The sequence below is a fragment of the Stegastes partitus genome, unplaced genomic scaffold (assembly GCF_000690725.1).
Source record: "Stegastes partitus isolate 25-593 unplaced genomic scaffold, Stegastes_partitus-1.0.2 Scaffold73, whole genome shotgun sequence".
Classification (NCBI taxonomy): Eukaryota; Metazoa; Chordata; class Actinopteri; family Pomacentridae; genus Stegastes; species Stegastes partitus.
The window spans coordinates 195899-209310 of NW_007577804.1; positions in this window are offsets into that span (position 1 = coordinate 195899).

The following is a 13412-nucleotide window of genomic DNA, read 5'->3' on the forward strand; positions in this document are numbered from 1 at the left end:
TACGTTTCTGTGGCCAACGTTGCAAAGCAGAATCAACAAGGAGCTCCACACTGAAACATCTCAAAGGGCTGCTAGGAAGACCGACGTGACTCCTGCAGTGGTGAGAATTGAAGCAACACCTCAACCGGACGCTACAGCAAACTCTGAACAAGGACAACCAAGACGGACACACAAAAACTCTGCTGGCGTTTGCAAAAGTTCACACAAGCAAAAAGCTTCATGAGATGAAAATGTTTGGAACCCCAAGAACTCTGATCAGAGGTGCTTTTGGGGAGTTTTTCATCCAAACAGACCAAATGAAGATGACATTAAGACCCTGAAGGACAATATCTGCAGAAAAACATGGGTAGCGTTGGAGCTTGAAACAAGACAATGATGTGAAACATGCAGCTAAAGTGGTGGAGAATTTATTCAACAGACAACAATACAGACATTTTGACGTCCACACCTGAATCCCATCAAGAATCTGCAGAGGAAACCGAATCCCAGAAGCCTTCCACCTCGAAAATCTGACACGAAACCCCAGTGGAGACACACAGAAACATTCTAAGCAACAATAAGAACTTTTTAGCTGTTTGACGTTGCTACTCATTACGCAGAAAGCATGAATATGACTTTAGATGTGGTGTTTTACAGTAAAAAATGTAGAAACAAACATAGAAATGGTGAAAACTGATCATTAACATATTTTTCTAACCATCTTTTGTCACTTGTTCTTGTCATTTTTAGCTACAAGATGCCTTTCGGTCAAATTAAAAGTCTATGAATCAAAATTTGGCATGAAAATGGCAGATTTGAACTTTTATACAACTTGTTCACTGTAGCCACTTTAAAAAAGTGATTTGAATTTTTCATTACCAGCCTTTTTTTTTTTCATTTTTGTTTTTTTAATTTTATGTAACAAAGAGAGAAAAGCATCTTAAGTTGGAAACATCTTTGACTTCTCATAACCGATAATGTGCAGACAGACAAGGAGCCTCAGAAACACCACATAAGTGAGTAATTGGACAGATGTCGGCTGAATTACACCAGAATGTTTCATTACGGAGTCAAATCAGATAAAACTGTTTGAGGCCATGATGCTGTTTTAACTGCATTTTAATTCCAGTCATTTAATTCACAGAAAACAGACATCAGGGTTGATTTTGCACATTTTTTTGGCAGCAGTTTGTCGACGTCTCCGTAGTTTTTTTTTTGGCAAAGTTTGAGACAGACTCAGTCTGAATCTGAAGACATCGATGCGGCACAAAACAATTTGGAGTTTTTCAACTCTTCTAAGACTTTATCTAACATTTTAAATCGGTACAGAGTGGTGTTTTTCCCCATAAAACTATCAATAATGTCATGTTTCGTTTAGTTTTTTTCTGTAACATGGTTTTTATGAAATGAAACATGTAAATGCTGCATGATTTAACATAATGGACACAATAATTTACAAAAATCCCCCCAAAAAACAAAAGACAAACAATTTCCCTTTTACCTAAAGGTAAATGTATAATAAAACTAAATGCTACTTAATAATTCTGTACCAATAGTGCAAAATATAGGCTGTTTACTCTCATTTAATGGTACATCTGCAGTATAAAAACTACAAATGGAGAGTAAATCAAGAAAATACAAGAAAATGTGCCGTTACTCAGACTTTGTCCTGCGATTTATACGCATTTAAAAGTATTTTCTTTTCAATATTTCACCTGCAGCAAAAAAAAAAGTACTTTTTTGTAAGTTAATAATCTACCAACCTACAGCAACTGTTGTTTAAAAAGAAAAAATCAGAACTCATCTTTCATATTTCTATTAAAGTTTCCATTATTACTTTGTTCCAAGTCTGCCTCTTTGCTGCGTCAACACCGATCATAATTTCTGTCAATGCACACATATGGTCACAGCCCAGACAGCAGCACACAGCATATAAAAGATAAAAACAAATCTTTCTCTTATAGCTCCCTTCTCCTCGCTGTGCGCTCCAGTCGGAGACTTTGTGCCTCTCAGGCTCCACCTCTTTGATGTTTAATTCATCCAATTAGCTTCTTTCCGCCTCTGAGAAATATTTGAATAACAAATAAAGCAATCTGTCTGTGTACAGTGTTTTGCTGTCGGCGTGTAAATCTGTGTCGGTGTTTATGGATGAGAGAGCAGGTTTGGACATCAGACGGCGCTCCGAGTTCGCTCCGTCCATCATTCAATCAGCCTCAGCTATTGTCTGCGTCCCTGCAGGTGCATCATTCCCACAGTGACACATAATGAATGTTGTTGTTTTTATTATGTTCTGAATCAAACCCGAGGCAGAAAAGAAAGAAAAAAAAAAAACCCTTCTCAGCCAGAGAGTCTGGATCCTTCCCAGACCTGCTCCTCCACGAAAACCAGCCAATTACAGCCGAGAGCGGCCGGCCGAGCAACGAGGCTTCAGAGCCGCTCCAAACGCAGGCAACCTTGGTTGAATATGGATTGATGTCATCATGAATAAATATGGCGATTTATTCCCAACTCCGACTGGAATCGAATTACACTCTCTCTTGTTTACTCTTTGTGTCTTCCTCCTCCAGCTGTGAGTCTGTGTTCTGAATTAAACCAGTTCTCAGCAGCTCAGACTCTGTTGTGATGAAACAATGAACCCAAATTCATCCACAAAAAGAAGAAAAAAAAAAAAGCATGCTTGCCCCATTTTCCCCTCAGCGGCTCGTCGCCACGTCCAAAAAGACGAGATCGCAGCGTGACAACGCCAGCGAGGCTGAGGAATCATAATCGGATGCAAATGTAATGTGGAAATTGACTAAACATCATAAACATTTCTTGTGGGGCCTTTAGTTTTACTGTTCAGTCTTATTTGACTCCGAAGGGGCTGTTTATTTCAAAAGCAAATCCATATTTCCATTTGAGGTGAAAATCATTACCTCGTATTCCTCGCTCCATATACTTCATGATTCTGAGCAAATTATTCTTATAAACAAAGGAGGATCCAAGTCCTGCAATAAAACACTTCCAGCCAGCTCGTATGGAAAAGATTGTTTCGTGGCTTCTCTGCTTTGACTTTTTGGTGACACAGAGTCACGCCAATGACGTCCTACTGTTCCGCTGATCAACAGGCGACAAAAACTGGATGGTTATTAAACTTTTGAACCTCAAATCCTGCTGCTGGGTTTGAAATATGTCCTTTTAAGAAATCCTCCAGAATCGTCGCATTTTTAACTTTCCACTGGCGCTGTGCTGCTCCGTCACGTAAACTAAAAATCACGACATTTCAACAAAACTACTTTATTCTGCAAGTCTCGTTTTAAAAATTGCCACAGAATAACAAATTTCCTCATAAAAATGCAATGAAAAAAACAAAACAATCTGTATTCCTTCTTGCAATGATGGATTTTAGCTGCAACAAACAGTCACATGGCAAAAAGTTTTCTGAACTGAAGGCTGAACTGAAGGCTGTTTATGGAGAGCACAGAGAAGTATGGGAACAAATCAAACATGTAAATAGTCAAATATCTACAGAATGTAGTCGATGTTGTTTCCCCACTAAGGGGGGCACCTGTGGATGCTTTGAAGAATGCTGTACCTGTTATTTAAAATTGTTCTATGAGTTATAGCAGCTTTATTTAAGACGTGTGAGTTGATCAGAGGTCATTAAGAGAAGACTCTGTCATGGTTCCCACTCTGGTGTGATGTTTATATTTTGTGTATGTTTTGTACTATTTTCCATCAGTTAAAGCTGTTTTATTTGATTTAAAACTTAAAAATTTGTATCTGGACAGTTATATATATATATATTAGAGATGCGCCGATCCGATACTGGGTATCGGTATCGGGCCGATATTGGACGAAATTACGGCATCGGATGATTTACTTCACAGTGGTAACTGGCCGATCCGATGAGAAGGGTCTGTCTGCAGAGCCGGAGACCCACATACAAGGCTGCTCGTAGAGGCTGTACTCGTCTTCTACGGCCGTATAAGTGCACGGCTTCTAGTTCAGGTGTAGTTTTAAAGGGTGATTTCACTCAAAATAATATTTTGAGTGAAATCACGTGCGGCCTCCAGCTCTGCAGACACATACTATTGGATCCGATCCCGCAGCAGTTCACAACGTTTCCGGCCTCATTTACTATTGCTCACGCGCAGAGCCGAGATCGGCTACTGCGCATGTCTCGTGAACATCAGCCAGAGCGTCAGAGTGTGTCAGCGAAGTTGTGGTAATGTCGGTGGTGTGGAGTTATTTCAAGCTTAACGAAGTGAAAAGCAAGACAGCAGAGTGCAATTTATGCAGCGCGAACGTCTCAAGGGGTGGAAGCAGCACAGGAAACTTCAACACCACCAACTTGATAAAGCATTTGCAGAAGCATCATGGAAAAGAGTACGCTGACTACATCCAAACAACGAGCGCCAAGCGGAAAAGCGAGCCACAACAACAAACACTGCAGGAAACTATGGAGAAGCTACCTCAAGACAGCAACAAAGCAAAGCTGACAACGGAGAAAGTTGTCGAGTTTATTCTGCTGGATGACCAGCCGCTCTCGGTTGTGGAGAACACGGGGTTTGCTCGTTTAATGGGACATTTGGAGCCACGATATAAGATGCCCACCCGGCATTTCATCTCTGATACAGCCGTCCCACTGAAGTACAAGGAGGTGTGTGAGTTTATTTCGAAGTGCCTTGAAAACGTTGCCGTTGTCAGTTTTACTACTGATATCTGGAGCTCAGACGTGTGCCCTGTGTCTTTACTCAGCCTGACGGCACAGTGGACAGACCCGAACCTTATTATGCAAAAAGCAGTGCTGGAAAGTCAATGAACCTGGGTTTCCCTCCCTGGCAGTCACAGCAAAAAAGTTTCTCAGTGCACCATCAACAAGTGTAGAGAGTGAGAGACTATTTAGCACAGCCTCTATTATTATTGATGAAAGGAGGAGCAGACTCACAGCTGAGAAGGCTGAAATGCTCATAAAGAAGAACCTGCCCCTCATGTTGAAGTGAACAAACCTCAGTGAACAAACCTCCGGGTTGTTGTGACAGTGTTTGTAGGTCGGGCTATGAGTGATATGACTTCTCTTAAAACTTGAACCTACACTTTTGTTTACATTATTGTTATTTTTATACTGAGATTGTGTTTGTTCTCATATTGAGTGTTAAATAGCACAGTTAAAAACACTGCTAAACTCAAAGGCTGCTTTAAAAGAAGTTACTATGAACAATACTATGCACTTAAGCCCTTGCTCTATTTTTTTCTCCCATGTTTTGTGCAGCTAATTTTATGTTATGTGGTAAAGCCTAAATATTTTATTTTGAATATCTTAAGAGGCCATAAATAAGTACTGTATACCACTGTACATTTTCTGTTAGTGGTACTATTATTTAATACCAAGTTTTGGTAATTTAACCTTTAAACTGCAGCTTAATGTTGCTGTGTCATTTTGATCTGTTCTAAACATTTGAATGGCACTGAGTGCACACTGTAGTCTGATTACAGCTCAAATAAAATAGCTACAGTTTCACTTTGAGACATATGTTTGGCTATTTTTTCCTTAGAAAAGCAAAGTCTATGCTTTAATAATATGAGGCTTTTGATAAAGCCATCTCAAACAAATGAATCCATGCAAATAAGGTATTTCCAAAGAAGTTTAGGAGGAGAGATGGTATCGGTATTGGTATTGGTACTGGTATTGGTATTGGTATCGGTATCGGCAGATGCTCAAAGTTGAAGTATCGGTATCGGAAATCAAAAAGAGGTGTCAGTCCATCCCTAATATATATATTTTGGTTGATTTTATGTCTTGTGTTATGGATCCACAACACAATGTTTGTCATGTTCTACTTGTTTGTGTGTTTTTGTATGTATGTATTTATTTATTTGAATTCGACTACTCGCTAAACTCCCACAATGCTCTCTGCTTGCCAACACAGGAGTGACGCCTCCTCTGATCGCTACAATATCAAACAGTAAGAGGCTCCACCTGGTGGAACGACCAGGTACTGCAACTGATGTATGATATTTGAGTATTACCTCGGAAAATGGAATCAAAGGATATGTTTTTATCTCTCCCTCCTTCTACACGTGGTTGAGCTGTTTCCACAGAAGTTCAGGACTTTGTATGTGAGTAAAACTTTTCACGCGCTATCCTCACACTGCATCAACCGTTTTTGTTGGTAAATTATGGAAAGACACTTTATTGTTCTGTCAGTTGATGTTCCTTCTTTTCATTACGACAGAACCTGAAAGCTGAAACCAAACCACTCTGTACTGACATCTATATTGCTGCGAGAGTGAATTGCGACTGGCTGCTTATTATTTTAAACTTTGTTTTGAGCTTTTAACGCATGATTCTGGTTATATATTGTGTCAAAATCTAAATATTCCAATTGCCTAATAACAGATAAATGCTTGATGCCTTTTCTGTCACTGTCTACTTTGCTCATTTCCAAAGTTGGTCGAGGCTGCTGACACAGTCGTGAAACTTGAAGCACCTGAAGTGAGCCGGTCAGTTCGGCTATTTCATTTTCTTCTCAGCGCCTCAAGTTCATTTCCCCGTTAATTAGTCACTTTGAAAGTCACCTCGCCGGAAAACAAAGTCCTGACTGGCAAACTGTCATCAGTGGCCTCGGCTCACCCGGAGGTGAAGCAAAGTGGACGCAGCGTCAATAAAAGTGGTTTTATCTGATATTTTCTAGCGTTTCTGTAAAGCACTGAACACTTCATACAGTTTATCTACTAAACACATGTATTAGACCTGCTGTATCCAGGTGTTGCTCCATTCAGCCGGTTCAGAAAACCGGTTGCACGAGGCCTTTTCTTAGCAGTTGTCCACCATAAAAACTTGATATTCGCAGGATTTATTGATTTATTGAAGTTGCTGTATTATTAACAGTATACACACACATTCTGTTTCTCTGTTCTGTTTCCTCTTCTTTTCTAGACTTTCCCTTTGCCAGGAGGCACATCTTATCCTATCAGAGGAACTGAACTCCCTGAAATCACTCTGAGCGATCTGAAATCACGAGCGATCAATGCAGCCGTCAGTCACCGCCGGCCGATTCCAAACACACACACTCCAGCTGCACCGCTGCGCCGTCGCTCGCCTTCAACTTTGTCCAACACTGGGATTTTTTTTCTTTTATGCTAAGAAAACTCTGCAGTCATTTCTGTGGCTCAGAGGGGATTTTTGCTGTATCACAGCTCGACAGAAACCACTCTTATCCATTCTTGCGAAACGCCGTTTTGTGGAGCGCCGGCCGGCCCGCTGTGTCGTGTTTTACAACAGCACGACGGTGACGTTACCCCACATTCACTTTTAATGAGTTGCACACTGGTATTTCTGCTCGACGTGCAACCGAAGCAGAAATTTTCTCGGTAATCACAGCAGGGTTAATGGCGTGAACGTCCCAGAGAGCAGTTGCACTGATTGCGATCCAAAAGAAAACGCTGTCGGTTTGCTGCTTTGCTAAAATGTTCGACAACTCTTATTTGAATTTCCGAAAACACAGCAAGCTTGGGAGCAATTTTAAAAGCTGATGTTGGGCTAAATTCTGGCTGTTTTCCCATTGGAATCACATTACCAGCAAAGCTTTGAACTATACATGACCATTAGCGCGACTGTTTGTACACGTTTGGGCTCCTGGAAGAGACTAGAAAACCTTGCAGATCGATGGCAAACCCNTGGAAGAGACTAGAAAACCTTGCAGATCGATGGCAAACCCTTGGCACTTTACCAAAACAGGTTTGCTTCAGACTACCGAACATAGACTGTATAAAGGATGGACGTAGCAAACGGCCCTGAAAAATGAAGCCAACCCGGAAGTGTCAAAAACCTGCAATATCACTACGTCCGCTAGCTGCTGGCTCCAAACAGCCCTGGCTCCCATAGACTTGAATTGGAAAAGAAGTGATCACAGATCATGAAATACTGCATTCCTACAGCTCAGGATTTTTTTCTTATTAGTTTTCATCGTTAAATTCAGAGATCAGGTGGCCAATCTGAAAATAAATCAAGACTGAATTTTTAAAAAATTGTCAACATTTTGCGGGGCAAGGGGCGTGGCTGGCTTGATTGACAGTTGGCAGCGATGATGCAGACGAAGCGAGCAGAAGGCGGTAAATGTGGGCGGGCAGAGAGGGCCCGCCTCTCAATCCGTCTGACCAATCACTGCTCCTATGGCTCCGCCCCCCTCCGACTATTTTTGCGTCACTGGCTCCAAAAATCCAAGATGTCACCCAGGAAGTAGCAAAACCCTGGCTTCATTTTCTGAGTGCAGAAACCAACCGGTGACGTCACGGTAGCTACGTCCATCTTTTATACAGTCTATGGTACTGATACAGAAATAATTGTGCAACCTTCTCTCCTGCACTGTCATTTATGGTTTGAAAGAAATGTTTTCTCCTCAACAGGTAAAACACCAAAACTGCATGGCTAGGTTTCAGAAAATATCCTGCTTTGATTGGCACTTTCACCATAACGAGAGGTTAGAAGCTTGGTTAAGTTTGGGCGCTAAATTACTTGGCAAGGATCTTTTAAAAAATAGCAGAGTTTGGGTCAAATTATGATCCGTTCACAACATGTTTGAAGCTTCTTCTTTCATTTTCTGGGTTACCAGATTGACCAGTCCTGTCATCATTTAATATATTATTGGTTGGATAAAAAAGAGCGATGGTAAAGCACGAAAATAAATGTTGAAAATTCCTTGACAATTTAAAATGCTTTACAGTTGTATGCGGATGAGATTTCTTGTCAAAAGTCAAGTCAAAATCTTTCCAGTTTTAGATGGTTTTATTGGTGCCAACTACTTTCGTTCTCTGTAAAGTTTTCGAAATGAAAACTTTTCTTCGGGGGGAAACCAATTTATATTCCAGATAAGACACTGAAAGCACCCTTGTCCTGAAAGTCTGGCATCGTCTTAGCATCAGTAGCTTTTAGACAATAATCGGCCCTAACTCGGAGTCGCTCTTGAGACGTGACTTGGACGTCTCCCAGTGGATTTTTACAAAACAGAAATTACTCATAGCCACTGAGACATCTAGAGACTGGAGCTCAGCAGTCAAGCAATAAAATCAACAGCAAAGAGATGCTGATTAGACGCGTTTTCGTGGGGTGTCATAAACACAATGCAGCAGATTCCCTTAAAATAAGAATGTTTTAAAGTTGTATAAGAATGTGATTTTTGTTTGAGATGATTTAATCGAAGCAAACTTCCTCTAAAGTTTGTTCAGAAACCATTGAAATTTGAGAAGCTGGATTTTTTAAATTAAAATTTTGTGTTGATTTCCGGTAAGATGCTGAAAAGGTGTTGACTTGTCCTCACTTTGATTTGCTCTAACAGTTAGTTGAGACGTGACCGGGACAGATTTAAACTGAAATGATTTGTGTCCTTTGAGTTCGCCAGAGACTGGAGTTAAACCGAAAAGCAGCAAAATAAATGGCAAAGATGTGTTGATTTGATTTGTGTTCATGCTACGAACAAACCTAATCTTGTAGAAAATATGGTTCCCTGAAAAAAATGACTTTAGAATAATGTTTAGGTGTATAGTTTTGTATATTTTGTGAGATTTGGGCTGAAATGTGAGATGGAAGTTGACACAGCAGTTTTTGCTCCAAGCAGGAGATTCATTGAGCCTGAAACACCTGCATTTGCAAGAGAAACTGTGCTTTTAATTAAGTGACATAATTGCAGACATTTAATAGCAATCAGTGCAAATGCAAGCGTGCATGTTGCCTTCGTGTCTTCAGAATGGCGTGACGCGTTCAGGTGCAGCGTTGAGTGTAGGTCTTAACGCAAAGTACACACTGATTTGACTAAAGCTGCAAAATGATGTGCAGATTTGAGGATTTTTGGCTTCTTAGCACTCAAAGATTCCTTGTTGAATTGGGACTTTCTAAAGATTTGTGAGTTGACTTCAGCGATTAGCTCCGACAGACTTTGATTCAGAAGCAGCTCCGTTAGTTACCGGTGAACTCTGAGCCGAGCCCCATTATAATCAACCTAAAGGGCAGCGACGTGCAGCCCCGTATAAAAAGTTGCTTTAATTAACTCGAGCAGACAGTCCTCGCGAGCTGACTAACCCGTAAAGACAGCTCTCAGCTCCGCCGCACTCTGGGGCCTCGAAGTTTGAGAGTCTGGGGAAGTTCTGACATTCGGGAGTCAAGAGGGGCGACTCGAATTAAAAGAGACAAGGTGCACATAGACACGAGCCCAGCAGGTTAATGATCGCTGTGCCACCGCCGGGCTCCTGCCATCTGGTTAGCTTGTAAGAGAAGCTGCTCCTGTTCAACGAAGCTGCAGAGGAGGCGGGAGGCAATTTGGTAGCGGGGTGGCCGAGAAGTCTGGGAGAGGATTAAATGTGAGCACGAGCTACAGTCGCTTCCAGATAATTAAGATATTAGCTACAGGTGACAGTGACGCTAACGAGGACGGCGGCGGCGGCGTCTTTGCATCTCAGCGAGCGGAGCCTGACAGCGCGACGAAACTCTCTACAGGGCGACCTTATGGCTACCGAGTCTCCAAGTGTAGACAGAGATACGGAGAAGTTCACCTTTTACAACGGAGTGAAAAGAAGCCGATCACGAGACAGCTGGCGCCGCTTCAGGAGGACCTTTAAGTAAATGCAAATGTGCCGCAAGAACACGGAACAGCGAGCTCGGATCCAGATATTAAGTGACAAGCGCTGCATGGTCGCCGACATCTTCTCACAGCAACGGCAACGAATAACAGAACAGGAAAGATATTAAACGTATTACTGATGAGCATCAGGTACAATCTGCAGCATCCAACCTCCCACGTGCTCAGTTCAACACCCTATTTAATAACTATAATAAAAAAAGAACATGTGGCCTAATAGTAGCTACCAAGAACATAAAAAGTTAAAAAAATTACCCTATTTAGCAAATAAAGTGTTTAGATTTGTCACAACGCAGCAAATTAAAACTAATATTTTGGTTGGATGTGAGCTTAAGCTGCACCCAAGTGGCCAAATAAACCAATTAAAGAACCCATATGATGCACATTTACAGGTATTTCTTTCTTTTCTTTTTTTCTTTTGAGGGTCTACGAGAATCGTATTAATTTGTGGCTTCATCTAGGATTCAAACCCAAATCCCAGAAGCTAAAGTCCACCATCAATAAAATTCCTGCGATCTCCCATCACAGCTAGAGCTTTAAAAAACAGAACCAGGATGAAGCGCAGACATCTAGCTTCCTCCCAGACTGTTTGAATCACAATATGCTGAAAGGCTAGTTTGGAATTTTTGCAGAATAAAGCTAAAATATACAGCCGACTCTGGTTTTAAGCTTAAAAAAGCACATTATTTTACAGCTCCTCATCTCGCCGTTCGTCTCTTTAGGGCCCTCGTACCAGTCTGCTCTGATTGGTCAGCTCGCTTGATGCAAGTGAGTTTTTACACATAAATAAATTTAAAAACGATAGATGCAGGAACTGTAACGTTGGTTTGTGAACTACCATTTTGAAGCCTCCTGGTCAGGGTTTTATCGTCTATTTTTCTCTAAATGGAACCATAATTTACAAAATGAACACTGTGCTGTGTTCAGAAAGTACTTAAACTCATTGGGGAAATGTTTACTGTGGTGAGAAGTCGGATCATTTTCTCGTAGACTTTTAGACAGTCTGGCTTCTTCTCTGCAACTGGAGAAGTCCCCCCCGTTGGCTGTTAGACAGAATGCAGGTTTGAGGTTTTCTAGCCTGTGTTTATGTACTATAAACCCATATCTATTAGTCTAAAAACAGGCAGGTCTAGTGAGGAAATAATGTGGTTTCAGGTGTGTCAGGCAGGTCCGGAGCTGTTTTCTGTGGGAGAGGATGACTGCGTTTGGGATTTGTACGGTTGCAGATATTTTCCATGCGGAAAAAAAAGCAGCTTTATAACTTATAAGAAACCTGAAAGGCATATTATGGGTGCTTTAACCCTCTTACTCGCTTCTCCTGGAACTCTACTACAGCCGGGCAAACTCCACTCGCAGGTGTAAACTGATTGAAAGCTCAGCAAAAAAAAGCTGTGGCAGCAGATTTCGCCAGACTGTACGGGAGAGAACCGCTCACTCTCCAGGAAAACACCGATAAACCTTCTTCCTGGCGTCCAGCTGGAAGAATATCGAACCGAGTCACTTGGAAGTTCATTAAACTAATGATTTTTTTGAAGGTGCAAGTCTGTTTTTGCATTCAGAAGGAGACCCAAAACTAGCTGCTGAATTTCCAGTCGTGTCATTTGCACCGTCAGGCCCATCTCGTTCTGCTTCATTCACTAACTTCCTACCCTCCTCTGGCCAATCCACCCACATTGTTTGAACAGAGACAGAAGAGAAACATATTGCTCCTATTATACCCCGCCGTTTGGTTTTCCATAGAAAGCAGTGATTGTGTTTCCGCTGGAGCGCGGTGATGTAGATGATGGCTTTGGCAGGCGGCAGACAGGCCTGCTCTGATGAGCTAACACTCTGCTGGAGGAGAATGGGACGGGAAAAGGCATGAAAAATGGTGCAGTGTTTAGCGCCGCTTGGCACCGCCGCCGTGGGTTCATTGAGTCAGAAACGAAGAGGCCGTCTTTGTGGGGTGTGACTGTCGCTGCTGGATGACAGATTGCATCCTGAGCCCTCCGAGGGAAGCGCACAGGATGAGATAATGGTTATGAAATAAAAGTCTCACAAACTGTGCAAACGGACACAATGCGGCGACACAAACTGCCAGTTTGGGGTGAAATATTCGGCAACACAACAAAAAACTGTGAGCAAAGAGTGGCGTCCTTAAGCAGCGCGTTCGTGCCGTTTCGCCCTCGCGTCCCCGAGCACATCGTGTTTGAAAAGCTGTATTGATCCGTGATGCATTTTTGGCATCAGACATCACCACTTGGCACTTCAGGAAACGAGCTGACAACCCGGCGTTGGGAAGTCAATAAACTGGTCTCCACAAGAGTCCAAACACTCGCTCAAACTGGGACATTACCTGATTGCTATTAGCTCCCTCATTCCACCGTCTGCTCATCAGCTCTGAGACACTTTTACGCCAACAAAATTCCCGGAGACGGGCGTCGTAGAAGTTTGTAAAAGTGGGTTCTGCAGTAATTGAGCTCCACTTACTGAGATAAATGTTACACACAAAGCCAGATACAAAGAAATGTGTCTTGTTATTGCTCTATAAAATACTTTTTAACATCTCAGAAATCCTAACTGCCTATAAAAAATAACTCTGAGTAATATTATTATTCCTTCTCCACCAAACCACCCAGTTCGGACGTTCTGATCCCAGTAAATGTGGGCAGGTTCAGATATGTACAGCAGCTAAGTTATTATCAATTCTGAATATTGAGAAACAGAAAGGAACCCCAGTAACGAAGGTAATGTCTTGAGACCACATCTCTAAGAGTGAAGCATTGTACCGACGGAAAAAACAGAGGGGGGAAAGCAGCGAGTGAAATCCAAAGACAA